At 38.2% G+C, this 27769-nt stretch overlaps 1 protein-coding gene across 2 annotated transcripts in view; it reads right to left on the minus strand.

Moving 5' to 3' along the window:
- ldlrad4b (low density lipoprotein receptor class A domain containing 4b) overlaps nt 1–27769 on the minus strand; it is a 221357-nt gene that overhangs the window by 192980 nt on the left and 608 nt on the right. The window contains exon 2 of one of the 2 annotated variants that reach the window (XM_016670623.1): nt 6519–6604. The exons of the other annotated variant lie outside the window; for it this stretch is intronic. The gene's annotated coding sequence lies outside the window, so the exon portion shown is untranslated. The remainder of the gene's footprint in view (nt 1–6518; nt 6605–27769) is intronic. 2 annotated transcript variants of the gene reach the window in all.

Raw genomic sequence — 27769 nt, forward strand, 5'->3', positions numbered from 1 at the left:
GACTTGGAGCAGGTCAGGTTTCAGAGCAGATCAGACATTGTGTTTAAAATGATCAGACTCGGGACAAAATCGTTAGTGTTGACAGACAGCGTTAGACACAGCTGCGCTAGAGACAGCGTCTCCAGTGATTGAAAAAGCAAGCATGAGAGAGGCATAGGAGAATAAATGAAAGTTATGGAATCATCACACCAGCAACATGACAGCAGAACTAAGGCCCTATGATTTGTGGAAAACACAGATTAAATTCAACTCACCCTATAATGCTGAATGCCTCCAAACTTGAACGACTATGGATTTTTACAAGCTAAGAGATTTCACCCTTTGACTCACTGAGAGCCAAACCCTGTTAGCTGCTCCCTGTCTGTTCGATGTGACGCGCTCAGCTGATGCCCACTCTGCTTCAGACCAACAGTCATGTTGGAGGGATCTCTGCTCAGTGCAGCAATAACAGCAAAGCTCTTAGTTTATGAAGCAGGACAACTGTTTCGTTGTTTTGTCAACATAACGCATAATTTACAGTAAAAGGGAAGCTATACTGCAAATACATATATTTCAGTTGTCTTTTTTTTTATTTTATTTTAATCTGAACATCAAACTTATATAATGGCATATTAGTGCCAATGTAGATAAAAAAGGAGTAAATTTCCACCAAAAACCTCAAGTTTTAGATTAATCTCAGAAAAGTTTAAAAAGTCAAACATTTTCTTGAAAAAATACATTTTTTTTTTATTAATCTTAGAAATAATGTATATTTTTTACTTAGCACAGATTGCACGCACACCACTTTTCACTCAAACTGAACAATTTGGATGTTTCTTGTTTTCTGTGGACATGTTGCATTGCCAGAGTTGCAGTTACACTTTAGGTCTATTTTAACAAATTATTGAAAGCATGAGTAGTGCGTATAGTCAGAACATTTACTCACCAATTCAATTCTATTTAATCTGTTCAATGCAGTCAAATTATCATAAGGTTTTACTATATGCACATATTACTATGGTGTCCAGATCTATCAGCTGCTTCCAGAATAATCCAGAGTAATCTGGATACAGAATATCCAGATTACTGGATATTCTGTATATCCAGAATATCCAGCCATACATGTAGGGTGAGCATGTATGGCTCACCCTACATGCCTTTAGGGTGAGCCATTCCCAGAAATGCCTTTTTTTTTTTTTTTACCAGGAACCTTTTTAAAATGGAAAAGATACAAAGATGTGTAGGCATATTCACCCAAAAACTCACTATTATTCTATTGTAATTTGCATGAGTAAAGGAAATGTGTGTGGGAAGGGCTGCATGACTGGCTCCAGCCCAGGGGCCCACCTTCTCCTAAATCCAGCTCTGTTTTTGGCCTTTGTTTAAGACACATTTAGACAACCTGCAATGAAATGATAAAACATTACATCACTAAGCACATTCCACTTTTGGTTGCAAACTCTGTTTTCTTAAAGCTCCCCACAGAGAACATATGTCTGGATGTTTATGGGAGGTGTAAGCACTGACCAAGCAGCAGTACGATAAAATGAATAGGTCTCCGTCTGCACTACACAGACGTCTAATTAGTCTGAATTGGGATGATAAAGTTGTCTTATTTGCCAAAGATGTGCGGCTCCAGCTGAGAGAAAACCTTTTGTCTGATGAACAATTGTACAAAAATTAGTATTACAGTCAATGGTGTTTGTCACAGCACACTCATAGTCTGTAAAGAAAAGCCATCATAGACTATAACAGCTCGCTCTGTGAGAATCATATTGGCACAATGGCATGCTTATTCTTGCGTTTTATTATCCGAATCCAACAATAAACTTTGGGTGTATCGGATCTATAAAGTCTGACATGTGTTCCAACATTTTTTTAATACGGGATCATTTTATGATCAGCAGACAGCCCACAGCCCCAGCGAAGTGATTAAGCCGAGACAACATTTGCAGTTTCAGGGAAATTTTATTGAATTCCACATTTCCATTCAATCGAAAATCTAAATTAACATTTGTCCATCGACATATACTGGAGTCTGGGCATGTGCTTACAAGAGTCTTGGCATGTGAGGAGGTACAGTAAGAAACAAGGCCAAAAGGCAGACAGAAAAGAGCCGAGGTAAGAGGATGGAGCGGGCCGCATGCCTTGAGAAGCGCAGTTGCTCTTGGAGGCCCAGAGAGCTGCCATCTGTCCCGGGGCTGGGGAGGCCAAGCCAGGAGACAAGCTCCCCTGACAGCATGCAACCGCCATATGCTGCTGGAGCGTGTACACGACAAACTGGCATGGCTCAGAGCGACATGGGATGGACTGGCCTGGTCTGGTCTGTGGAAGCTGTGAGCTGAGCTGACCTTAAATGCTGCAGCTTCATTTCCATGACAAAAAACGGCCTAAAAGCAGTTGAACATGCATTGAGATCTCTGCTGAGTCAGGACTACATTGGACTTTTACCGTTGCACTTGTCACTGGGTATTGACTGGACAATAAAAATAAAAAAAGCCAATATCTGCCCCAACGGACCCACCGGTGGGTCCAGCTGCCACGTGACCTCGGCTCGCTCTGTAAACAAAGGCTCCACGTGCCTTTAAATTTTTTATTTTTTTTATTATCCGCTAAAAGAGGCTTTAATCTTTCAAAAACTATTCCGCATAAAGGTTTTGCCCAAAATGTTAAGATTTAAATTTATTTATACCCCCTGAGGGTGTAAGAGGTTTGTTGTCATAGGAACATTACGTATAAAAAAAATACCGTAGAGAAGTTTGCATACACTCATCACCGACATAAATGTTAACTTTGGGTTGTAATCATTTAGCAAACCCATCGTGGTTCACTGTGGAATGATCATACAATAAACAAACTCAAACTCCAGATGAGTCAAATTATTATTTAGTTTGGGTTTTTGAAATCTAAGAATACTAACAATGTTAATAAAAGACATCTTACATACTCCTATTATTGTGGTAAAAGTTGTACATAGTTGGCTTTGGGCACCCAGCCATGATCTCTCCTACTGCACCAATACGGTGAGAGCCTCATGTCCTCTTGATGCGAAAGGTGTGTGTTATTGTGTGATTGTGTCACAACCAGCAAACTTGGCTGGGTCAATAGACTAACCAAGTTTAAAGAAGTTCTGATGTTTATGTGTACACACTAATCAATACACTCACCCCAAGTCAACATCAAAAGTCATATCATGGCATTGTTTCTCTGTTAACAATTAGGAGAAGATGGAGCATGCAGTATTCCACTACTGTTATCCTCCAAATGTGGGTGCAGCCGACTGCACTTAACTTCCAGCCTTCAGTGAGAAGAGCAGGCAGAAGTGCAGGCTTTCTGTGGCTTTTATAACGATGTATAATATACCTTTTATACGTGACGATTTAGCTTGTATGATTGTAACAGTCCTCCTTCGCATAAACACTAACCCACATGCAGAGTGAGAACTTCAAACTCCATAGCTACACGGTTACAGAGTTCAGCCCAGAGTTCATCAGACTTCTGACTTTTTTCCATCTCTTCCAGCCTCAACAATTTGGTGTTCTGACATTCATAAACAACTCTAGAGCATCATAGTCAATAAATATCAACATAGTCGGTACACTGAGACACAACAGACATCAAGAGTTAATGTATTAATTTCAACTGAGCAATTACACAGAATTCAAGGCATTAAATCTAATCAGATGCTGCAGTCGGTTCCCAGAACTCATTTTAAAACTCGTGGTGATGGAGCATTTCAGGTGGAGGCCCCGAGGCTCTGGAACGCTCTCCCTCTATCAATGCGCTGCTCCGAGTCAACTGACGCATTTAAAAAAAGTCTCGACTTATCTCTTCAGACTGGCTTTTGGCTAATTTTTTTAATTGATTTTAGATCCTTTTATTATTGATGCGTTTCCTTTTTTGTAAAGCACGTTGTGATTTTTATGTCTGTGAAAGGAGCTATATAAATACAGTTTACTTACTGAAGTTTACTTAAAAAAAATTCAACAGATTTAATCTTTTCTTTTACATCCAAAAATTCCAAGCACAAACGATACGACAACCAAGCTGCTTCCGTTGACCCAATAGAGGTTCATTTTTGCTTCAAAAAAAGGAAAAATGAACTAATCAGCGTCCAATCTGATTGGACGCTGGAAAAGACTTATGTTAACGTTGTGCTAAAAGAAGCTAGCCTATCACTGAAACTATTCAGTGCAACATTCTTTCTTAATGCTAAACATGCTGTAAGCATCCATATCTCTAAATCTTTTTTTCCAGAGAAGTTCCATGAATGCTCAGGAGTTTCTGAAACACTTGAAATGAAAGCTGATTGGTACAAAGTAACAGTACTTTGCACCAATCTGATGGTTGTTTAACCTAAATAAGAGATTAGCAACATGAAATATTTTTGTTATTGAGCTCATAAAAAAAACAGGTTTCTGAAGTGAAAATGTTGTTTATGGACGCAGCCATGGAGCAGAGGCAAAGCGCCACCCAGGTGAGGATGCCTTAGTCCTCAGAGTGACCGTCAGATTTGAGTCCCGGCCTGCTGACCTCAGCTGCATGTCTTCCTCCTCTGTCATAACCCACTTTCCTGTCTGACAATTTCTAAATAATAGGCAATTAGAACTAATAAAACCTTTACTTTTTTGTCAAAGTTTGGTTTTTGACTGAAATGTGATTAATTAATTACAAATCTCGCAAATAACTCAATTAAAAATTTTAATCGAGTCCCATCACTGTTTTTTTTTTGAATATTCAGAGTCACTGAATCACATCAGCTCTGTCAGCGCATGGCAGAGCTTACCGGGTAACAAATCTATTCATAAAATTAATTCTGGTAACTTTAATATGCTTTCAGTGTGCAGGGAGATGCAAGGATTGGCAATTATCAAAACTGCATCAGCCAGTGATCCCTAAAGACTCAGATCCTTATTAAAAACAAATTATGATGCATGTAAATGATTTTTTTTTTCTAAAATGACCCTTGCTGCCTGCAGCTGTAAAATTCCTCTATTAAAATGCTACAAAGTTAATCCACAAGCCATACTGGGGAGAGATGACCGGCTTTGTTAGTTTTCAGACATCAACATTCTGAAAATGAAATTTGGATTTGAGGCACATGACTAAAGTTAGGCTTCTGAATCTGGCACATACATAGAGAAACACACGTCTTCATTCTACATCAGGAAGAGACAGAAATGTCCAGACAGAGAGGTACAGATGGACATGCAGATAGACAGCATGAAGGCAGATAGACAAACAAAAGGATAAAGTGAGGTGAGTGCCAGGTAAGCAGACTGTTAGGTTTTATGAGCTGCACACGTAACACACAGCATGAAACAGGAAGGGCTCCTCTCAGCAGCCACTGCTGACACACACACACACACACACACCAAAGATTTTATCTGTTAATGTCACGGGTGTCAGTGTGCTCTACTGAATCAGCATGGTTCAACATTACTGCACTGCAAACACACTTTTCTACATATTCTTATGAAAGTATTCCACTCTGAGGCTTTGTCAAATTTGGAAATCTACATTTGAAATAGACATTGTTGTACAGTCATGTTAGAAAAATTAAATAAAAATAGACATTCCGAGGATACTGGTTTCTTAGGATAAAATGACCTTTTAAAAATAAAAACCTTAAAGTAGGTAGTAAACATACTTTTTAATTAAGCCCACATTTCTGGATTGAAAGATTCATTGGTCTGCTGTAATATGCCGATTTTAAATGTCATGTTTTTATTAACTGTAAGTGCAAAATCATCATTTGGAAACAAAAAAATAAAACATCTGTGTGTAATTAATCTATATAAAGTGTTTCACTTTATGATAAAGTTCTGGAAATTAAATATTGCCATATCAATAATATTGTAATTTCCTGAATGGGTCTCTGACACACTGACTAGTTTGCAGTTTAATGAGCATTGTTGATGTTTCCTACAGTGTGTTTTGTCAATCTGATGGTATAATCTTTTAAATAAGTTTATGCTAACCTCTCACATCCAGAGTAATGTTATATTTTAATTATATTTTATTTATACTGCATCATGTGCATCATTTCACAATTCACTAGAAGTTATAAAGACCTCTCTTTGAATGATGTATTGTTTTACTGTCCATAGTCTGAAAACAATAACTAAAAAAAATAAGTCATTTTACTGCTCAGTTGTTTACATCTGACAAAGCACATCAAGCTTTGGTACAATATAAGAATTCATTCTTATATTGTACCAAAGCGCAATGTTCATTACTTGAATTATTTAGTAATGTAACAAACTTATGATAAAAGGCCTTCTTGTAAAAAAAACTTTCAGAACTTTCAGAAATAATTATGCAAATTTATATTTAAAATAAAATTTGATATTTACATGCAATTTTACTTCTGTTACAGCTCTGACCTTATAGTAAAGCTGCAGCAGGTTTTACAAAAATATGTTTGTTTTTCTTTTACAGAATAGTGTCACCATGTTGTGACGGTATAAAATGAGACAGCTAATCCGTGGGGGGGAGGCGGATCTCCCAACTGCAGTCTGCAGAAAAAAACAACTTACCGCTCCAGGAAAACTCTATCTGCCGTCATCAATGGCCATGCTAACCAGCCTTAGAATTCCTAGCAGGCTCTGTTGTGGTGAACCAGCTGTAACGCAGCAGAGAGAAAGGAACAGAGCATGAGCAGTGTGTACACGAGGGTGACTTACAGCGCTAAGACCCTTAAGTAATGCATTGGCCAATCAAAGCCAATACATCGGCTCTGATTGGCTGTTTCTGACTGAATAGTTTCTGCCATTAGTTCTGGGAGTACTGGGAAATGGAAAAGGAGCTTGATTTTTTTCCACAGAACATCTATCTCATACTCTACTGTCATGACATAGTGACAGTTTTACCTGCTGCATCTTTAAACCTGCACAGTAAAAATGCTGCTGTTAAAAATTGTGGTGGTAAAGAAGCTTAAAAAAGTTTGGGTCGCCTTTAACTGAAAAAAGTTAGATACACAAGTGCAAGGAGAGCAAAAATGTTAGCATGAAGCTCCAGACGACAGCTCTTTTAGTCCAGAGGGTTTATCACACACAGAGGGTGCAGCCCCCTGGTGGGTATGAGCTCATTTCACCCTCACTGACAAATAAATGGCATTTTCGTGTGTGTGTGTGTGTGTGTGTGTTTGTGTGTGTGTGTGTGTGTGTGTGTGTGTACGTGCATATGTGTACGGTATTCCACTTGAAACCCCTGAAAGTACTGTCACAACTGGCAAGGTGCCAGTTTCAGAACAGTTAGCAAGGCAGGACTGCAATGCTCGGCACAAACTAGTAACACACACACACACACACACACACACAACGTAGAGATAATGTGACTCTCCTTAAAGAATACATGCCCCTCCAGTGCTTAGAAGTTTGTAGATTCATTTTCAAGTCTTACCAACTTTACAGGACATTAACCGCTAAGGTCAGGGAGAGCTTTCATACAATCTCCCACACCCAGCGTAATGTTGGAAATATGCTGGCAGTGAAAATGGAAATTTTATGTCAGAACATGATTATCCAAGTGGGGCATTTAGAGTAGAATAGAAATATCCTTTACCGTCTCCATCTCTGAAGAAAACGAAAAACAGTGCTGACAAATAAATGGCGTTGGTGCAATGACAGAAGTGTTGTCATAACACCAAGCTCTTTTTGTTCATAAAAATCAACCTTACTTGAACTTTTGTCCTGCTGATTTGTAGAAAAAAAAAGGGTTAAGCATCCAACCCTTTAGAATACTTTTTAAAGGTGCTGTAAATTAGGAAACGGAACATACAAGACTGGAGAAGACTGCTGAACACAACTGGTTTATAATATCTGTTAATTAAGAAGTCTTTGCTGTGTCTTCATTTGATAGCCTGCCAAACAGGTTCCCCTGTTACTGCCCGTTTAAAAAGGGAAACCCACTTGGCTCCTTATTTAGACTCCCTGAGTTGGGTCATTGTTTTGTGGAGGAGAAATCTCTGGGTGTGAGTTCATAAAGCCTATTGTTTAAGATTTAACATTGGAAAGTGTGTGTTTGACTTTAAAGATGTTCAACATTTGCATAAAAACACAATCGTGAAGATATTGAAGTGGCCTGCACCGAAACAATTCTATGTGAAATGTACACAATGTACCATAATCAGCCTTAACATTAAAATTGAGGTGTTGGCAGCAACAGGGAGGCAGCCTCCCGTTGCTGCCAGCACCAAGCTCCGACCTCCATCAGACCCCTAAAGATCTCCTGTGGTCTCTGGCACCAAGATGCTGGCAAGAGTTTCTGAAAGCCTGTGAGGTAGTTTTTCCATCTTATCCCCAAGATGCTCAGTTGGATTTAACATGTGGGGAAATTTGGAGAATCTTTTAACACTTAAAACCTGCTGTTTTGCTCCTCAAACCTTTCCTTAGCCATTTCTACTTTGTGGAAGAGCATAGACAGAGGGAACAGCCGTTACGAAATGTCAGTTCCATCATAGAGTTTTCAAGATGTCCTAACAATGCTTATATAGGCTGTGCATGTTAAAGAATCATCAAAATGTGGATGGTAGGATCAAAGTTTTTCCCAGGGTTCAGAAGCTAGGCATCCACATTCACATCAAGTAAAGCACTATGTATGCACTTTACTTCATTTTATTAGCTCCAAGAACTGTTGTCTAAGAAAAGATACAGAATAACAAAATTAAAACCAAGAAACAAAAACATAAAATTGACAGAAAGGAGAGACAGAGTTAGAGGTTTCTCCAGGTATTCACAAAGACTTTCAGTCGCCTAAACTGTGGATTTAGATCCAAAGAAACTTCCTTAAAGATCTTGGCAAAGGCTACATGGCTATTAGCTGCACCGCAGTCTCTCTCGCGGCATCTCTGTCTCTCCTTCTCTCTCACACACAACAACCTACAACCTCAACTGACCTCCAGTAGCCTCTGTGACCTGCAGTATCCTGCATTAGCTCACATTCACAAAATAAAAAACCTACATGAGCCTACACCAACCCACACTCACTGAGTCATTACACAGCACAAGCAGACAAAATCTTACATGCACACTTAATTCAGTGCAGCTGCCTAGTAACAGGTAGGTTATTTTTAATCGCTCAGGAAGTCTGCAAGAAATTAATTGTTTGTCAGATGGAATCTAATTGCACATCGAATGCATGAAACAACTTCACTCCATAATTTAAGTCCGGTCAGTTTAATTCATGTTTACTCGTTTACAGACGGACCCGCCATGTGTGGAGACACCTCTGGGATTTAGTCCCAGAACCCACACAGGACCAGAGCACCACCATGCAGCTTCCTTTGTTTTTAATAGCATCAGACATTGATACATGCAAATTTTGATTGCTTTATCTCATTTTCAACTTCATTGAACAACATAACAGCTTTCACATTATAAAAATACCAACACAAAGTGTTTCCATTTTTTGTGCGATACACAACATTTTAACAATGGCTGGAAATCATTGGCCTCAGCTTGTATTAATTTGTTTTACAATCAGAATTTGAGTGACAAGTTAAATACAGTGGAACACATTTGCTTGAACTGATATTTAACTTTTCTCATTTTGGAAAAGGCCTTGAGATGATTTTTGTATTGAAGAGATGTAATAAAAAATAAAAAAAAATAAAAAATATTCAAGCATTTCTGTCTGGGCACATTATGTTATGAAAAGATGAAGTCAAGAGGTTCCTGTGAAGAGTTTTGTCTGCTCTAACTTCTGCTTCCTCGTTGAAAGAACCATAATACTGAACTAAATAATACCAAAAGTTCAGATACAGAGTTTAATTAGCAAAATCATATCATCCTATTCTGACCTTTTTTTTATTCAATAAGTATTTCGTTCTTTGTCTTTTTAAATTCTAGTTTCCTTAGTGACAGTTTTGGTATGATAAATAACAGGCAGAGGTCAGAGACCTTCAGAAACTCTCAAATTAGATGAAATGATATTGTCCTAGATCATCATTAGTAACTTTTAGAACTGTGGTTCCTAATCCTGGTCCTCAGGCCACATGGCAGGTCAGTACATATTTTAGGATGAATTCACATCATAAAATATGTGAATTAACTAAAGCACTGTTTAGTCTGCTTCAATCAAACTCTTCATCATTTACCTAGAAAGCTTGGTTTGTTAGGGGAGGTGTGAATGTGTATTCCAACTCTGATCCGGAACAAAAAAGGCGAACTCTTGGTCTCGGTTGAAGTGAACTCTGGTGCGGTTCTAGAGCATAAGCGGACCGGAGAGCGCTCCCAAAGCAGGAAGCGGACCACAATGGGGGCCATTCTGGGTAAATGCAACCAAAATAAACGCATGAGAAATGGTTTATGGTTTTTTTTGCCAAAGACGAGAAAAATCCTACAAATGCTAAAACTGAACCCACTGCACTGTTCTTTACATTTCGTACAGAAGGAAGCCCAAGACCGAAAAAATAAATAAAAATGCTCGAGATTCAGTGCAGAACATGCCTCTGTTGACAGAACATAAGTTTCAGGTCAAATTATCACACTTCAGGTGTATTTCTTTTTATTTTGGAGTTTTTGATGATTTCAATGGTGTTAAGATGTTTTCTCCATGTCTGGAGCAAAACATCTGTACTATAGGTGGATTTCCAAATCAATTGGAAAACATAAAACACATAGAAGCAGATTGTAAAAAGAGGACCAGGGCAGACTAGAACTGGCAGATTTGATCAATAAGCTGCAATGATTTAGAGCCAAGTTGTTATAAACGATATATCCCGCCACAAGCTGCAGAACTGCTGCATCATCCACCACTAATGCCAAGAATGATCGCCAGGCAGACTTATGATGAGCTCCTTCCCACCAGTTTGCTCCATTATGCCGGCGCTTGCAGTACAGCTTAAGCCATCAACATTATTCCAGTCAATACCAGCGGGAAATATGGAAAATAGAAATCACACAGCTCTGCAGCAAAGAAAAGAAAAGTTGCTTCAGTATTCTCACCCTTCCTGTGTAGCTACATTAAACTTGTACGTATTTCTCAGTCAAATACACATCTGCAACCAGCTGAGGTAAAGAGAGCAAAACATAGCATTTACATGTGGAGAACATGCACAGAAACCAATCTGGTGAAAAACTTCAAACAGGAAGATAAACAGATAACTGTGGAACAGTTGATTAGAGGACAATAACTGTCCTTGTAATTTGCTTGAGTTTTGTCATTCACAGCGGTTTTTATCATTTCTGAGGGAATAAATAAATAAACAAACTCTGAGTCACACAAACTGAACCAATTGAAACTCTGAACACTCACTGACCTTGGTTGTCTTCATCTTCACATAAGTTGTAGTCTTCAGGCGTCGAGTTTATCAGATAAGATGGAAGTCCTTCAGTATGTACATGAGTCTGTCAGAATGATCATCTACCAAGGGGATTATTAAAATCAGCTGGTCATATAAACCATCTCAGACCCACTGATGAAGGTTCCTGGCTGGATATTGTTAATGCTTCTGTGACATAATCAGCCTGAACAACAAACTGAATCAGTATTTGTTAGCTTACTTTAAAAAAGCCTGTATTTTTGTGAAATGGTGTAATGACCATCCAGACACTGAAAAAAAATAAAAATAAACAATTCAAAGATTTTGTTCAAATATCTTAGTTCACTTGAAATAAGACAAAATTAACTTAGAAGAGACTTTTCAGCAAGAAATATGAGCTTCTTTTAAGTCAGTAATTTCTTATTATTGATGAAGAACATCTTGCTCCACTGGCAGATTAATTCACTTAAACCAAAGGGAAAAGTGTCTTGTAATAAGTGAAATAATCTGCCAGTGAAATTGGTAGATTTTCAGAAGAGACACAAAGAAAGTCGGCCTTCTATCACCTGAAGAACATTTCCAAGATTAGAGGACTGATGTCTCAGCGAGATCTAGAGAAACTCATCCATGTGTTTATCTTTAGCTACATTAATTACTGCAACAGCGTCTTCACAGGTCTGCATAGAAATCAACCCTCCACTGCAGCTGGTCCAGAACGCTGCTGCTGGTGTTCTGACTCAAACCAGGAAGATGGAGCAGATCATCCAGTTCTAAAGTCCTTCTACTGAGGGAATAGATTTTAAAATACTGTTAGTTTATAAATCACTGAACGGTTTAGCACCACAATACGTTGAAGATCTGCTGTTGCTGAATCAACCTTCCAGACCTCTGAGGTCTTCTGGTTCTGCTCTGCATCCAGAACCAGAACCAAACATGCAGAAGCAGCATTCAACAAATCTGGAACAAACTTCCAGAGAACTGGAAAAATAACCATAAATATTCATTAGTATATTTTACCTGGATTTTATGATGATGATTTTTGATGATTATGATGATGACAAAATCTAATGTTTGTTGCTTGTTTAATTGGTTTAAATTTAAATTTAAATTTTAATTTGTTTTAATTGGTTGCTGTGTTATGTTTCTAACATGTGAAGCATTTCAAAATGCCCTGGTGTTGAACTTGATTTGACTTGACATATTTAAAACAATTGACTGTATATCAAATTAATTTGTTTCCACAGAGTGTTTCACATTAACATGTATACTTATGTACAGTGGATACACAAGTGGATACACACCATCTACGGTTCAGTATTCACTTATTCTGCTACGGAACATACTTCCAAATTTTTTTTAGAAAATTTTGACAGTTTTAACTATAATTATATTATGTTGTATTTGGTGTGGGGTCTATTAAAATGAGCAGCTATAAGCATTTTTAGAGCGTGTCCCAAGTACAAATTTTAGCTATATGGAGGAGGTTATGCACTGTGTTACCAGGTACAATTCAAACATGATATTGACCAAATATATTCAGTTGCCTTCAGGCGAACTAAAACTAGTGCGTAGCCCAAGCAGAACAGGAAAGCAGAACAAAATAAGAAACTTGTAAGCATGCCAAATTCATGCACATTCTGGACATTTCTGCCTGTCTTTTGATGTCAAAGTAAAAAAAAAAAAAAATTTTAACATGGTGATTATCTTTAGAAAGACAATAATAACAGCCGAAAACGTCCAACACAAACTAAACAGACTCCCAAATGCATCTTTGGGTTCCCACCTTCGCACCCGGCTTATCATCATGAGCTTAGGGCTTTACATCAACTCTCCTTCTGTGTGTGACTGCAAGTAGAGTCAACACAATGCCCAGTGTGGTTAGATGATTGAAGTGCTTTGTCTTAACCTTACATCCTTCACTGAAACGAGGGTGTGTGGGATGCAGTAAGGCGTGCCAACAAGCTGATTTCCCCCCCCCCTAATTTAAAAAGCTTGCTCGTGTCCTGAGGGCAGCAAGACGTCCTCCACTAATTTCCATTTCTGAGGCATCAGCAGTACAAGTTTGAGGAGGTCTGCAAGTTTCTTCCAGGAGAAAAAAAACTTCCTGGTGAAAGTGAGAATTAAATAAATATACATTTACACAGTTCCCCCAACACAATTAATACAAACTTGTCTCATCAGAATTCCTCTTTGCAGCCCGTCTTAATTCTGACCTCGCAACCATCTGTAGCAAAAAAAAAGTATAACATCTCCATCTGATTACTATTCAAGGAGTGTATATATAAATAACCAATGACTGAATGCATAAATGATCATAAGGAAGTGTGCAGAAAAAAATCCGCTGTGTAGAAAGTTTAACAGTAAACCTGAGGAACAGAAAGAGACGAGGACAAAAGAAGCAAAGCAGAGCAGTGAGTAAATTACAGTGAAAGCATGCAAGTAAATACAGAGTAAATACAGAGCATGACAGTGTAGCACAAATTCATCAAGAGTTCCTGAATACCTGCAGAAGAGTTGCAGGGTTTAATGGCAAAAACATGATATGCAGCATTTTGCATTAATAAGTTATAAATGCATTCTAGCTTCCTGACTCATAATAATTTCTCAATCAAAAGTCCATAGAGATTTCTTCCTCCAAAAACAATTATATAACAGCATGTATGTTTGCATCATGCCCATCACGAGCAAATTCATCACTGTGACATTCCCAGAGGCAGATTTTAGCAATTGCAGGATTTCTCTTTTGTCTTTGGTGAAGGATCACGAGTCATTTCTCCAGCTAGCTAGACCCACACATTTGTTTTGGTTGCATTCACCCAGAATGCCCTGGTGCCGTTCAAATATGTGTGTGTGAACACCAAGCGGACCGGAGTTCACTTCAACTGAACCCAGACCGAGGTTTTTAGGCAGACCAGAGTTTGTGTTTTGGTCCTCCTGAATCTGGGAAAAGGCATTGATCACCATCTTCATCCTCCTCCAACACCAGTTGTCTTCATCGGAGTGGAACTGAACAGCCTCAGGATTACTTCATCACAGTTCGTTCCTCTGTCTCTCAAACTATGGCAAAAAAAAAAATCTGCTGTTCATTTACTGTATCAATCTTGGTAGAAGGAGCTCCCCAAGTTTCCTTCTTGATCCCACTGCAGCCCAACCATCCGTGTTCACCACTGTACAAGAGACTGGTTCAGAAAAGCAAGAAGACTGACAAAAGGTTAGATGCTTGTGTGCTGTAATGCTGCTAACACAAGCACAACCTGAACGCAAAGATCACTGAAATATTGCAAGCTGTACCAACTATAGGAGGATTCCTGGTGTCGATCCCTGTTATTAAACAGCAGTCTTTCTGGAAGTTACTGTTTATGTTACATAGAGCAGAAGATGATATAAGGACAATAATGAGGCTGCTCAGATCTGTGCTTCACAGCGCTAATGGGGCAGTCGCCAACAACATAATCAAAGTGAACGATAACTTAACCCAGCAACGTTTTACTGGCTGAACACACATGTAAAGTTGAGTCTAAAATATTTCAACATGGCTCACATTTTTTAAAATATTTCTCCATAGAGCAGCGAATCCCTGTCTAAAGAGGGGCGTTCGAAACTTTAACAGCGTAAATGCTAAATTTAATCATCCCAGCGTCGCCCCGGGGACCCGGGCTCATTAAAACGCTGCAGTAAACCCGACGTGTCACAACAATTAGGCCGTGTTGTCTCAACTTCTGGTACAAGGCGCTTCGATGTTAGCATGCGATCGGGGGGAGGCTCCTTATCTGCAAGTCCTCTTTAGCTAAATTCCCTTCGAGTTCAGCCAGAGTTCACTCCAATTCTTTATTCTTTTTTTTTTTTTTTTTTTTTTTTTAAAGTTGTAGCCTATGGCAAAGCACAGCCTAGTCGCAGTCTGCATCAATAATGTAGACACCACAGCCTGTTAACATCTCAGCCTTTAGCTAGTGGTCTGCTTGACAGCCATGCACTTAAACAAAGGCAGGCTGGAGCTGTGATTAGCACAAAGAGAACAGAAAGCTGGACAATTTTAAGTGTGGGAGAATAATAATTTGAAGTTCAGAGTACGGTCGAAGAGATGAACACACACTGCTGCTTTAAAGCCAGGAGGAGTACAGTAGATGAAGTGTGTGTAAGTGTGTGTGTAGAAACTGGCTTCTGTGGCATATTTACCAAATGACCACACTGCAGCATAAAAAGGAGTGAATTTCAGCACCCCCAAAAATAAACTCTGAAATTTTTCCACAAATTGTCTGAATTTGAAAAGTTCTAAATTTGATGAAAAAACTTGGAAATTTCTGAGTTTAGAAATTTCAACTTTTGACAAAAAATTTCCAAAATTAAAAAAAATTCAACTTGAAATTCAAATTTTGAGATTAATGTCATTAAATTTAAGAAAAAAGGCTTTGTAGAAAGGCTCAGATACTTTTCTAGAAAAACATGAAATTTCAGTTTCAAAAGCCAAACATTTTTGACTTTTAAAACTGAAATTTTAAACTTTTTTTCCCAAACATTTCTGAGATTTTCAAATTTTCAAACTCAGAAATCCTCCCCCTAAAAATTTTGCGCATTTTCTTTACTTAAATGTTCTGTTTTTTCTAGATAGTTTCTGAGATTAATCTCAAAGTGTCTAATGAAAATTTAATCTTTTTTTTTTTTTTCTCTCTCTGCAGGGCCCCAGTACACCGTCATATCCTCTCTGTCTTACAGACAAACACCTCATCTTGGAAGAATCTCAAAAAGCACCTCATGCCACGCTTTCACACACAAAACTATAATTTAAAGATTCCAACAAAATTCGGTTTGCAAAAGAGATGGTGTAAATCTTTCATCAGTAAAACTAAAAAGCCACAGAGGAGAAGACTTTTCAGGCTAACAGAACACGCATGAAACATGTCTGGGTCTCACTCACTTTCTCCCATGCAAGGATGCCACTGAATTATTTAACTACTACTTAGGCTCCGTGGTTAAATTAAACTATGCAAACAAGAGCAATCTGAAATAAAATCACATCAGCAGCAAATGAAGCTACCGTTTGACAAAACAGCTTAAACGTCTTCAATGACGCGCATTTGAAGAGGAAGACCTGATGAAACTGCTGTCTTCAGCACTTTTCTTCGCAGGGCTTCTTATCTACTTAATCACCGACGTAGCACTGCGCTTTCTGGACTGCCTCTAATCAGCGTGGGAACTGTGGAAACATTTACCCAATGCTGAGGAGCTCTTCTATAGAGCTTAAGGAGCTGTAAGATGTGGGAAGTGGATTCGTTAAGAGGACATAAACGACAAGAGCAAATATCTGTCAAGTGTTTTCCTTCAGGATCACATGCCAGTCAAGGCAAAGCGGCTTTTTTCCTGCGTTTTACTGGAAGTTTAGGTATTTATGGACTGTACGGAGTGTAAGGACTGTATGCTGCGAGCGCCGAAGTTCTTTGTGTGTTCAGGTTGCAAACAGAGAAATGCTGAGTTTGCTGGGGAGAGACAAAATATCAAAAGTAACCATACTACTAGTAAAACTGATAACATTTATGCTGAAATTAAAATATAATTTTGATGAATTTGCAAATGGCAACAATGGTAGAAAAATAAATATCAGAATCTTGTATCCCTAGTATGTACCAATGGAGGACATTGCCTTAATCGAGAGATGGAGACAAGCAGATGAATCAGTACATCATTTCAGAAAGAGCTCAAACAAAATTATTAAGCCAGGATTTTAAAATTTTAATCTAGCAAATCTCATCTAGGAAACAAGGCCAGACTTAAATATTCTACTGGATATTATTCTGGAAACTTACATCTTCATTCCATATCCTCGTGAATTCATTATTCAAAAACTTGACATTTCTGTTGACAACTGAAAACTAAAAAAAATATTTTTTACATACTAATCTGTATAAAAATATGACTTACAAATGTTTAAACATTGGTGCTGCCAGCACTTTCATGGTTTGCTCCATTTCTTGGCCAAAGTCAGCTGAAGCAGGCTCAGAGTTTTCATGACTCAGCACAGTGATGAGTCATGACTGAGAATCAGCGTGCAGAAAGGGGGAGAGAAAATATGTCACTGAAGCAACTTCAAGTAAAGTGTGTTTAGTCCACTGGAAAGTCAAAAACTGTTGAGAGAGAAACTGATGTCTATGGAGCGAACTGCAGTTGTGGAGGAGGAACGGCAGAACGCTGGATGCCAGATTGGACAAAAAGCAGGACAGTTTAACTGAAGGGTTTTAAGCATGGATACAAAATGTCGTTTTTCTTTATTAAACTGTAAGTTCAAATATTAACTTTAATTTTGTAGACAACTAAAATTAATATTAATCGCATGGTCTAAAATCTATCTTAAAATGCATTTAAGTTGTATGTTTTAAACGCACTACTGTATTTGCGAATTAACTCTAGCTAATATTTTGAAATATGAGTCATGGAATTATATTCACAAATTTATTTTTCTTTAAATATAAACCGTCAGTCTCATAATAGTTTAAACAGAACCGTGTGAATACAAATGGTTTCTGAATAAAAAAATTGTTTCTGAATCGACTTGTGACCCTAAAAATCAGAATCTCATCGATAGACTTGCGGATCGAAAAATGATGCATCTTAGTTACGTTTCTGCACAGCTTTATTTAACTAGCTCAGGGCTGCTGTTATAATAATCATCTGCACTGATCTATTTATTCAACACATTTTTTCATTATCCAATCTTTTTTAATTTAGATTTTTTTTAAAAATCTAAATTTGTTCAGTGAGTATTCCATGTACCACTGAGTCGCATTTTGCTCTAATCGTTGACTGGCTGCGTTTGAGCTTCAGTTTCCAAACATAACCATGCGTTTTACAAGCCGCCACAAAAACAACTCAATGCGTTTGTTTTTGAAGCAGCTTAAGGCACTCTCTCAGGTCAGACTCATTGTCTGGGGACATATTTTCCACTGAATTAATGTAAATCTGGACCCACGTTTACTGATTCATACTGGAGCTGGTGTGCCAATGCTCAGACTTCATCCTGCCAACTCCATTTATTTTTCTGCTGCTCGTCTTCTAAAACATTACTGTATAGATGTCTAAAACCTGGCATGTAACAAAGCTCTTAATTCCTAATCATGCTGCACTGAAATGTAAATTTTAAGAGCTTCATTTTATCTTATTGTCATGTTGGAGTTTGTACTGCATAGTTTTTATTTCAACACATTTTGGGGGGTTTTTTTGGATATTTTATTCTGTGGTACACACAGTATCATGGCTGTTAAATTAAATAGTTATTGATATTCAAAAGAAAATGTTCAATAAATTCTAATCCCAAAGAATTAATATTTTCCTCTGTGAAATGGGATCCCATTACAAATACATACAAATAACTTTTCAGCAAGGTATAGTGGTTTGTTTTAAATCAATAATTTCTTAATATTGATGAAAAAAATCCTTCCACTGGCAGATTAACTTATAAGGGAAAATGTCTGCCAGTGTAACAAATGCTTTTTATCTATATTCAAGAATTCAATGCCAACAGCCATCACCATCTACAAATAATGCTTCGAAGAATTTGAATTACTGCGAGTTAAAACATTTAATTTCCCCTTTGGATCAATAGTATTTTTGGATTTTGAATTGTTGACTGAAAACAAGCTCCTATATTTTGCTGAAAAGTTACTTGCAAGTTCGTTTAGAAATAAGACAAAACGTATTCAAACTAGAAACTAGACAAAAATACTGAAGATTTGGCGTTTATGCAGCGAGTATCTGAAAACTTTCTCTTTCTTGAAAGTTGGTGAAAAATATTTATGTCATGTAATGAGTGTAAAAAAGTTGGTAAATATACAGCAGACGAAAGTTTGGACAGAAATCCAAATATTATCCAAAGTTTACTTGAAAACTACAACTAAATGTTTGTAGATCTGCTTTAGTTTATTTATGAAAATCCAAATTATAACATAGGAATAATTGTTTAAACAAACATAATTTGGTAATGTCATACTGTTTCATGCAACAATGATTTCATACCGCTATGGTATTTTTACTAGATTTTAACACACTGAGGATCCTACGTTGGGCCAAACGGATCCAGGCCCAGTAGCACTGGTGAGACGGGCTCACACTGATTGGTGCACAAACAAACCAGAGTTTTGAACGATTCCTTCCGATCACAGAGAGGATGGCAGGCTCAGTGCAGCCTCTCTGCAACACATCCACAAAATGGGACTGCAAGCAGTGCACTGCAGGGGGCAGCCTCTCAGTGAAAAGTCAGAGTGCAAAAGCTAGAACTGAGGCAAAGTTAAACGTTCGGTTTACAGGTTGAAGCTTCAGGAGACTTTTTTTTTTTTTGCCAAGAATCACAGGAATGTTGAGAATAAAAATATAGCCTGGAAATAGTGAACACTTAGTCTTTGTACATTAAACAATAGGATTTAAAGACTGCACTAAGAATAAGACATTATTCTGTCTTTGATTTGTGACAGAATAAAACGTAATGCTAATGGCTTTAATGGTCTTTTTGCCAAGACCTTTCAAAAGACCATTTCCCTATTCACTGCACAAAAAATCTAAAGACTCACAAGAAATTGAGTCTTTACAAATGACTCACAATTACATAGTGCCAAATTCTGTCAATTTTTAAAGGGGCACTATTATATTTTATAGCATAATCAAGAAATTATGTTAACTTCAGTTAACTATATATGCTGTATATATTAAATGCGACTTGAAAGAAATTTGAGTTTGTAATTTAACGCCTTGAAATTGGGCCTCTGTCTTCAAAAACTCCTGCTTTTTCTGGAACGCCGTCTTCAGGAAGTCGTCATAACATGGCTCCTCTATTAACCCTTCAACATTTTTACCAACGTTTCACAGAGAAGTAGCTCGTAAAATGAGCTCAGCAGATGCGCAGTTCCAACAGGTGTTTGCCAATTGCTGCTGGCTAGTCTGAAGGAGCTGAGTGGGGGAGTCGAAGGCAAGGGCTGCTCTTGGAAGCTGCAGCTCTGGGGAGGAGCTTCGTCCTCGATGTTAGAGCTAGGTCCACCAAGGCGTTTTGCACAGCTTAATGGTCGCCATGGGAGATTAAAAAATTTCTCAAACATGCATGCATGAATCAAATCCAACTCTCCAGGTATGTTTTTGATGAGGAAATAACATAACATGATGTAAAGCTAGAAAAAGGCACATTTCACACAATATTCTTTAACCCATGATCCAGGATTGGTTGACAGAAAAGTACTCTTCTTTTTTTTGTTGACTGAAGAGTAAACCTGTCACAATAAACAATTAACTGCATAACAGACTCCAGTGAGCTTGGTAATTTGTACTATGTTTATTAATAATTTTAAAGAGCAATTTTGTTTATAAACATTTCATAGTTTTTTATTTATGGCTTTGTTTAATTTCATATAGTTTTTGATTGTTGTGTTTTAGATATTTAAAATGCCTGTAAGTTCCAGTGTGGAGTGTTCTGTACAAAATTAAAGTTTTAGGCTTTGAGAAGGTGAACTTGCATTATGTCAATATCAGCATATTAGCTGAAAATGGTTGCAAAGCAACAATATTATCATTCATCTCAATTTTTGTTTATTCATCGTCCAGCAAAGTCTGTTATGGTGATTAGCCTATTTTTTTTAAAATTTCTTTTAAGGTTTTATTGGTTCTAGTGGCCTTTATTTGATAGTGAATTGAGAGGAAGGTGGGTAATGAGAGAAGGGGGAAGACATGCGGTAGGAGTCACCAGGCCGGGAATCGAACGTGCAACGCTGCCTCAAGGATTAAGGCCTTCATATGTGGGTTGTGCTTAACCCCTCTGCTGCCACAGCACCCCGATAAGCCTATTAAACAGGAAGTAAAAATGTATATTTGACTGAAAGCTGATCCTGAATCCATGACCTGAACCAAACCATGGATTTTGTGAGTCGCTCCACCCCTACTGCTTGCACAACTCATTAGGTAACCAATAGAGACGGGAAGAACAGCAGCAAAAAAGAGGCTGAGAACCACAAAAAAATATATATATATATATATATATATATATATATATATATATATATCCATATATATATATATATATATCTGGAGGCCCGTGTTCTGACTGAGCTGACTTTTCTGATAGGACGGAAATACTCCCCGATGCTAAAGTGTCTGCAGGGTAGAGCTGAAAAATACAGTTCGGGCAAATTGGCACTTATCATGGTGTTCCAACTGGGGTTAAAACTGAAGGTTTTCTTCAGCCGTTTGATCTTCTGTTTGACTAGCACAATATCTTGGATGTATTCAGTCAGAACTCAGCCAGATGATTAGCTCTGGCCAAGAAAATATCCTAAAACATTTAAAAGTTTAAAAAAAAATAAATAAAAATCAGAGCAGAGATGTAAAAATGTTTTCCTTTCTTTGGAAACAAAGGGAAAATCTAGCCTGCAGTGCTTTTGAAAAGATAAACAATTCAAACAGATTTTCTTAAAGGGTTGCTAAATTACACGGTATCAAGCTGGTTCTAAAGCAGTTCAGTTGTGATGGGGAGAATTAAAGCGAGCCAACGTAGAGCAAAGAGAAAATCTGTATATATTTTTTGCTAGAAAATATATACATTTTAAGGGTAATTACATAAAGAAAATATCAACATGTGTGCATTGTGCTACATCTACAGACCAACTACAGACCAGGCAGTAGTTCTTCTGTCCATTTTGTCCACATGTGTTTTCTTTTTTACACTCACAATTTTACAAACACTTTGTCGGAGAAGAGCCCATATATTTGTGGATCCAACACACACACACCAGTGCAGACTGCCACTAGATTTACCCGTCTAGCGCCTTCGTTCCACCAACAATACTGTCGCATTTCGCCATGTCACATGGACTGGCAGACAGACGAGGCTCTTGTGTGTGCGTGTGTGTGTGTGTGTGTGTGGGAAAGCAAAAGCAGGAGAGTGGAGTTCAGATTCCAGCTGATCCGTCAGCAGCAGACAAGCTCCATCAAGTCTGTCTCCTCCGACAGACACACACTCCGCCTCTTGCCTCAGGAGGCGAGAAGCCGCTAATTGGCAAAGGGCAAAAGAACACACACACACACGGTAAACACACACACACACACAAGGAGAGTCAGGTACGCGCACACACACTAATAAGAACAAAAAAGCAGACGGACACAGAAGACCGGCTCTGAGAAGCACTTTTTCCAAAGTGTGTGTACGTCGAACGGCTCAACCTGGCAGACGTTACTCGAGCTAAGAATACACACCGCCTGCCTGCTGAGTTTCTCCGCAACTTACCTTGTTGATAATCTGGTTGATCCCCCCCATCCCCATTACCCTGGCTTTAGTCATTTTATGCTATAGCTAAAATATAAGGGACTGCAATAATCATTCACTTCCCAAATCTCCTTTAGGCAGAATATATGTGCATTCTGGACTTTTACACTTGAGAAAAAAAAACTTCCAAGTGGAAATATTTGAACATCCTGGGATTCATGACAACACGCTAAAGTTCTGGTTTAAAAAAACGGCACACACCCGAAGGCTGGAGAATTAATGAGCAAATGCTGAGGTTGTTTTACCAACAGTTGACATCCCCCTCTTAAAAAGATATGATGAAAATAATTAGAGAGCGTTGCTGAGGTGCTAATATGAGGCTTTTTTTTAATAGGATCCCTGTGGAATCACAAGCCATCGTGACGACCTGCAGACATTTCATACAAGTGTGACCCAGTTTTTTTTTCTGTTCCTATGGAGATCCCAAACACAATTCCCAACATAAATACAACACAATACTGTTAATGTGGGAAAGCTGTATTAATCTAAGACTCTAACCTGTATCGGCCCGTGTGAACATAACTCTACAATGAAGCGTTATTGTAAAGTACCACATAAGGCTTCAGGCGAAACGCTAACTGCTAGCCCTTAATCCATGAATTTCTTAACTTACTGTGTATTAAGATTAAGAGAGCATTTAAAGCCTTCAACAATGTCTTATGAAAAACCCCAAGCTTGAATGTATTTTATTTGGATTTTATTTGATATCCCAACACAATGCAGCTCAAAATTATGAAATAGAAAGAATTTTGCTTTTCTCAACAAATAAAAACAAAGTTTGTTCTTAGCCCGTCTTACATACTGAGATTTATCACCATTCTTTGCAATGTCGCTCAGCCTCGTTCAGATTGATTGGACAGAGAGCATCTGTGAGCGTCCATGATTAGAGTCAGTGCCCTGTTAGAAAATGTTTGGTTACATCCAACAGGTTTGCTTTCAGGTTTATTTTATTTCACTTATCCATATTCACTTCTCTCCCACGCTTCAGCCTAATGGCCGATTTGTGGTCACATATGCAGGCATTTGTATTGGCACACACCTTTCATTCATAGCGCAGTCCACCTGGGGACTATCCTCCCACTCAGTACCTGTATTCTTTGGTTTGCTTAACATGGTCATGAAGAGAGTGCCACAATGGAGTCAAAAATCAACTTAGCAATTTCCATCCTAGAGTTTTTAGCCATTGGACAAACTCAAGCTATTTTGTAGCCTGGCCAAAATAGCCAGGCTACAATATCCTACACAATTCTCATCTTTCTTCACTGCCCTGTCCTCCCGCTGAGCTAGATTTCTGTTTTAGAATTGTGGTCTGGCTATACAGGGTTGTAGTTTGGCAATGGCATTGGAAGGAGTGAACAACGTCATTCAGTCCAAGTTGTTCACGCTTCTAAATATTGAGCAGTTAATGTTAGAACAAGAGGAATGTCTAAGATGCTTCATTGTTAGCAAAGATGTCATAACCCTACTCCCCATCGTTTTGTTTACAGAGCGTGCAGGTTTTGTTATGCTTCCTAGCATAGCGTAGCATGACATACGTCATGGAAAAGCATTAGCAATTGCCAACTTCAACAGAGTCCATGCCTTTCAGCAATCAACTGTTTCTCAATAACCGAAGGTCCAGACCTTCTGTACAACACAAAGCGTTGAACTAGGTGCTGGTTTTCATCAGTCTAGGTATTTTGTGAGAAATTGTACAAATGTACATACGGTAATTCCTCACCCCGTCTGATAAATGCTCCTCAAAAGTATTCATGACGTCTGCATATACAAAAACTAGATGGTGGAATAGCAGATAGGTTGAAGCAAAATAAAGCTGTCTGAACGCATTTCTCATAAAATGTGCCCACAAACTCCTGATCAATCACACAACAGAGCACTGTGCGACGTAGTTTGGCCTGATGTCGAGAAGGGGAAGAGAACGCAACAAAATGACGCACTGTCATGCAGCTATGTCAAAGACAGCAGATTTCAACAGTTTCAATGCAGTATGAGAGTCATACAGTTGCACAACAAATAAATACAACGTCATTGCAATATCATTATGTGGAACATTCATATCAAAAATGAGTGTTTGGAATACAATGGCTGGCTGGCTACTGTAAATTTGTATCAAGTGATTGAAGCAAAGAAGAGAAGGAGTTAAGAAAACAGACTTTTCTCAACTATATATGGTGTCTAAGGAAAGGAATCACTCATTTAAAAGGAGAAAAGACTGCAGAGCCTGCTGTTAGTTTCATAAATGACAGTAAACAAAGAAAGAAAGCTTCTCAATTACATGGTGTCACACTTAATGACTCCCTCATTCAAGAAATCTCACGGTCATCTCTTCCAGTAAGATGTCTGGATCTGCATATTCACTGTGGAGATCTCCACTTGACTCTAGCATAGTGAATTAAGTCTCTTGGCTCTACAATGAGAAATTACATATCAGACATTACAGAAGCATCTTATCAAGCTGAAGGAGATTTAAAGAACTTTACCTGGATCACCAGACCAAATATGGACAACCACAATCGCAACATGGTCAGACATAATTCACTAATGAGAGAGAGAACCATGGTTTTCTTTGGGCTGAAAGTAACTGTTTGTACAGTGAAGAATTTTATTCTAACACAAGGACGGCATCCCATCCTTGCCGTCTCACAGCACGGAGGTTGTTGGTTCAAATCAGAACAGGAATCTTTCTGCATGGAGTTCAGAGTTCAGTTAGGGTTCTCTTGGGGTACACTGGCTTCCTTTCATCATCCAAAAACAAGTGAAAGTTAAATGGGATTCCTATAACTACCACAATGTTAGTGTGAACCAATAATACCGTTACTTTTAAGGCAGTCCACGGTACAAAGCATTGTACGGTGATGTGAAAAAATATGCCCCCTCAAAGATTTATTCTGTTAAAGATTTTTGCTACACTTAAATGTTTCAGCTGATATATTTTTTTAGTATCAGATGCTGATTATGTATAAAAATAAAAAAAAGCTATTTAGACAAGACTGGCTCAGGTGAAAAAGCAATTATCTAATAATAAAATCAGTTTAACAATTGTTTTTGTTCAGTTTCACAAACCGGGTCTGATTATTGCCAGACTGTTGCAATTATGAAAATACTTAAAAATAACCTGTCTGACTGCATGAAGTAGTAAAGCATCATCTCAGAAAACAATACATCATGCCTTGATCTAACAATTCAATAACATGGGATGACAAGGCCTGTAGCGATATCATCGCACGATAAATTAAACCTATCGACCTCATTTTAATTATCGGCTTTATCGTCTCTTCCTGCCTTTCTTTCTGTTGACACTGAATGAAAAAAGGCTCAACTCCGGTGCTCTCCACTGACCGTCCATTCCTCATTTCCTTAGTGTAATGTCCAGCGCACACTATAGCCGACTGTCGGCCCATTTTCAAAACCTGAGACCACCACACATTAGTCGACAGAAATCCTAGGTATAACGGTTTGATCGGGTTCGTCGTGTCGTGTGGTGTCCAGCCACATGGGCACAAAATAATGGCTACGAGTCCAGTTAACTAATCTTAAAACCAGACAATCAGTGCTTTATTAGAATCTACTACCTGTGATGCATGTGGCTAGAGTCAGTGTAAAGTCCTGACTGAATGAAAATCATTATAACCTATTTATGTCACGTTAACGAAGAACAGCTGAAAACTTACCGGGTTTATCAACTGCGGTAGCAATTTGGCTCCAACTCTTCCCCTTGTCATTTCTATATTCTTTGCACAAAATGTTTAACAAACAATGTCGTTTGCACATATCTCAGATGTCCGCTGGACTTCGTGTCGTGCCGTGTCAGCTGTTTGGGATTCCCCTCGTTATTTCCCCTCAGAAATCACGGAGGAGAATCCGCGCTTTCTGATTGGCTCCCTGTCACATTCAGCGTTAAGCTCCCAGTCGGGGAAAACTCCTGATTTAGATCGGAGCGGCCACGACGATCTACATCACACTACAGGATTATCGGTTACGACAATCTTAGATCGGCCAACTTTCTAAGATTGTTGTAAAGGGAAAATAGCGGCAAAAAAAATCGTGTAGTATGAAATACTGCATTAGAAGTCGGACGTGCCCATCTTCTCTATTTAAATCTAGTGATTACTGAAGGGCAATACAATATACAGACTTAATAATCTGCACTCTTTTGGTTGAATGCAGTATTTATTTCCACTTTGGCTTTATGTCGTTTAGTTTTTATTAAAGTACGTTTTTTGTTAATGGAGACTGAGAATCCATTTTATTTTTGTTTTTGGTTGTTTTATTTAGTTTATCAGTTCCAGTGTTATGCATTCTTTTGAAAATAAAATGTATCTATCTATGGCAGGAAATCACATGCATTATTAGTCATTTCCATTAAATCAGTGTCATTAGGTCTTGAAACAATATTATCGTTTATCGCAATAATTTTTAGACAATCGCCCAGCAAAATTTGTTATCGTGACAGGCCTAAGGATGACAAACACTATTGATCTCCATCAGTCTGAAAAGAGTTACATAGCCAATTCTAAGGAATTGGGACTCCACCAAACCTCAGAAAGCGCCATTGTCCACAGAGAGAAAAACATGGATCATTGGTGAACATTCTCTTTAGTGTCCACTGGCCACATTGACAGTTACTCCAAGGGTGCATCTACAACTCACCTTGGAGGTCACAACAGAAGCAGAACAAAAAGGTTCAGCTAAAATGTGCTATTTAAAAAAAAAAAAAAAAAAAAAAAAAAAGGGGAGAAAGAAACCATGAGATTATCCCAAAATACCCTGGGAAAACAATTCTTTGGGCTGACGGGACAGAAGTGAAACTTTTTGGAAGGTGGTACAAAACATTTCTACAACCAACAATCATCACCAATTGTCAAACATGGTGGAGGTGGAGATATGTTGCTGCAGATAGTATTTATCCCTAATAATAAAAAGATACAACTGCATTTAATTTTTGCTAAGGTTATCTCTGTCAAATATCAACAGTTTTATGATGTGAAACAATTAAGTGTGAGGGAAAAGCAAAAACTGTGGAAACCATCATGGGGCAAATACTTTCCCGAGTCCTCTAGTGTTCACATCTTTTACCAGCTTTGCCTGCATGAAACCACAACAGCAGATAATCAAGTGCCTCATTTGCATTTACAAAAGTTGTGTGAAAGAAAAAAAAAAAAAAAAAAAAAAACACCCTCGGGCACAAATTGTTTTTTAAGTATTTAACTTATGCATCTCCCAGCTAGCTTGTT

This window comes from Poecilia formosa, unplaced genomic scaffold (genome assembly GCF_000485575.1).
Source record: "Poecilia formosa unplaced genomic scaffold, Poecilia_formosa-5.1.2 Scaffold36, whole genome shotgun sequence".
Lineage (NCBI taxonomy): Eukaryota > Metazoa > Chordata > Actinopteri > Cyprinodontiformes > Poeciliidae > Poecilia > Poecilia formosa.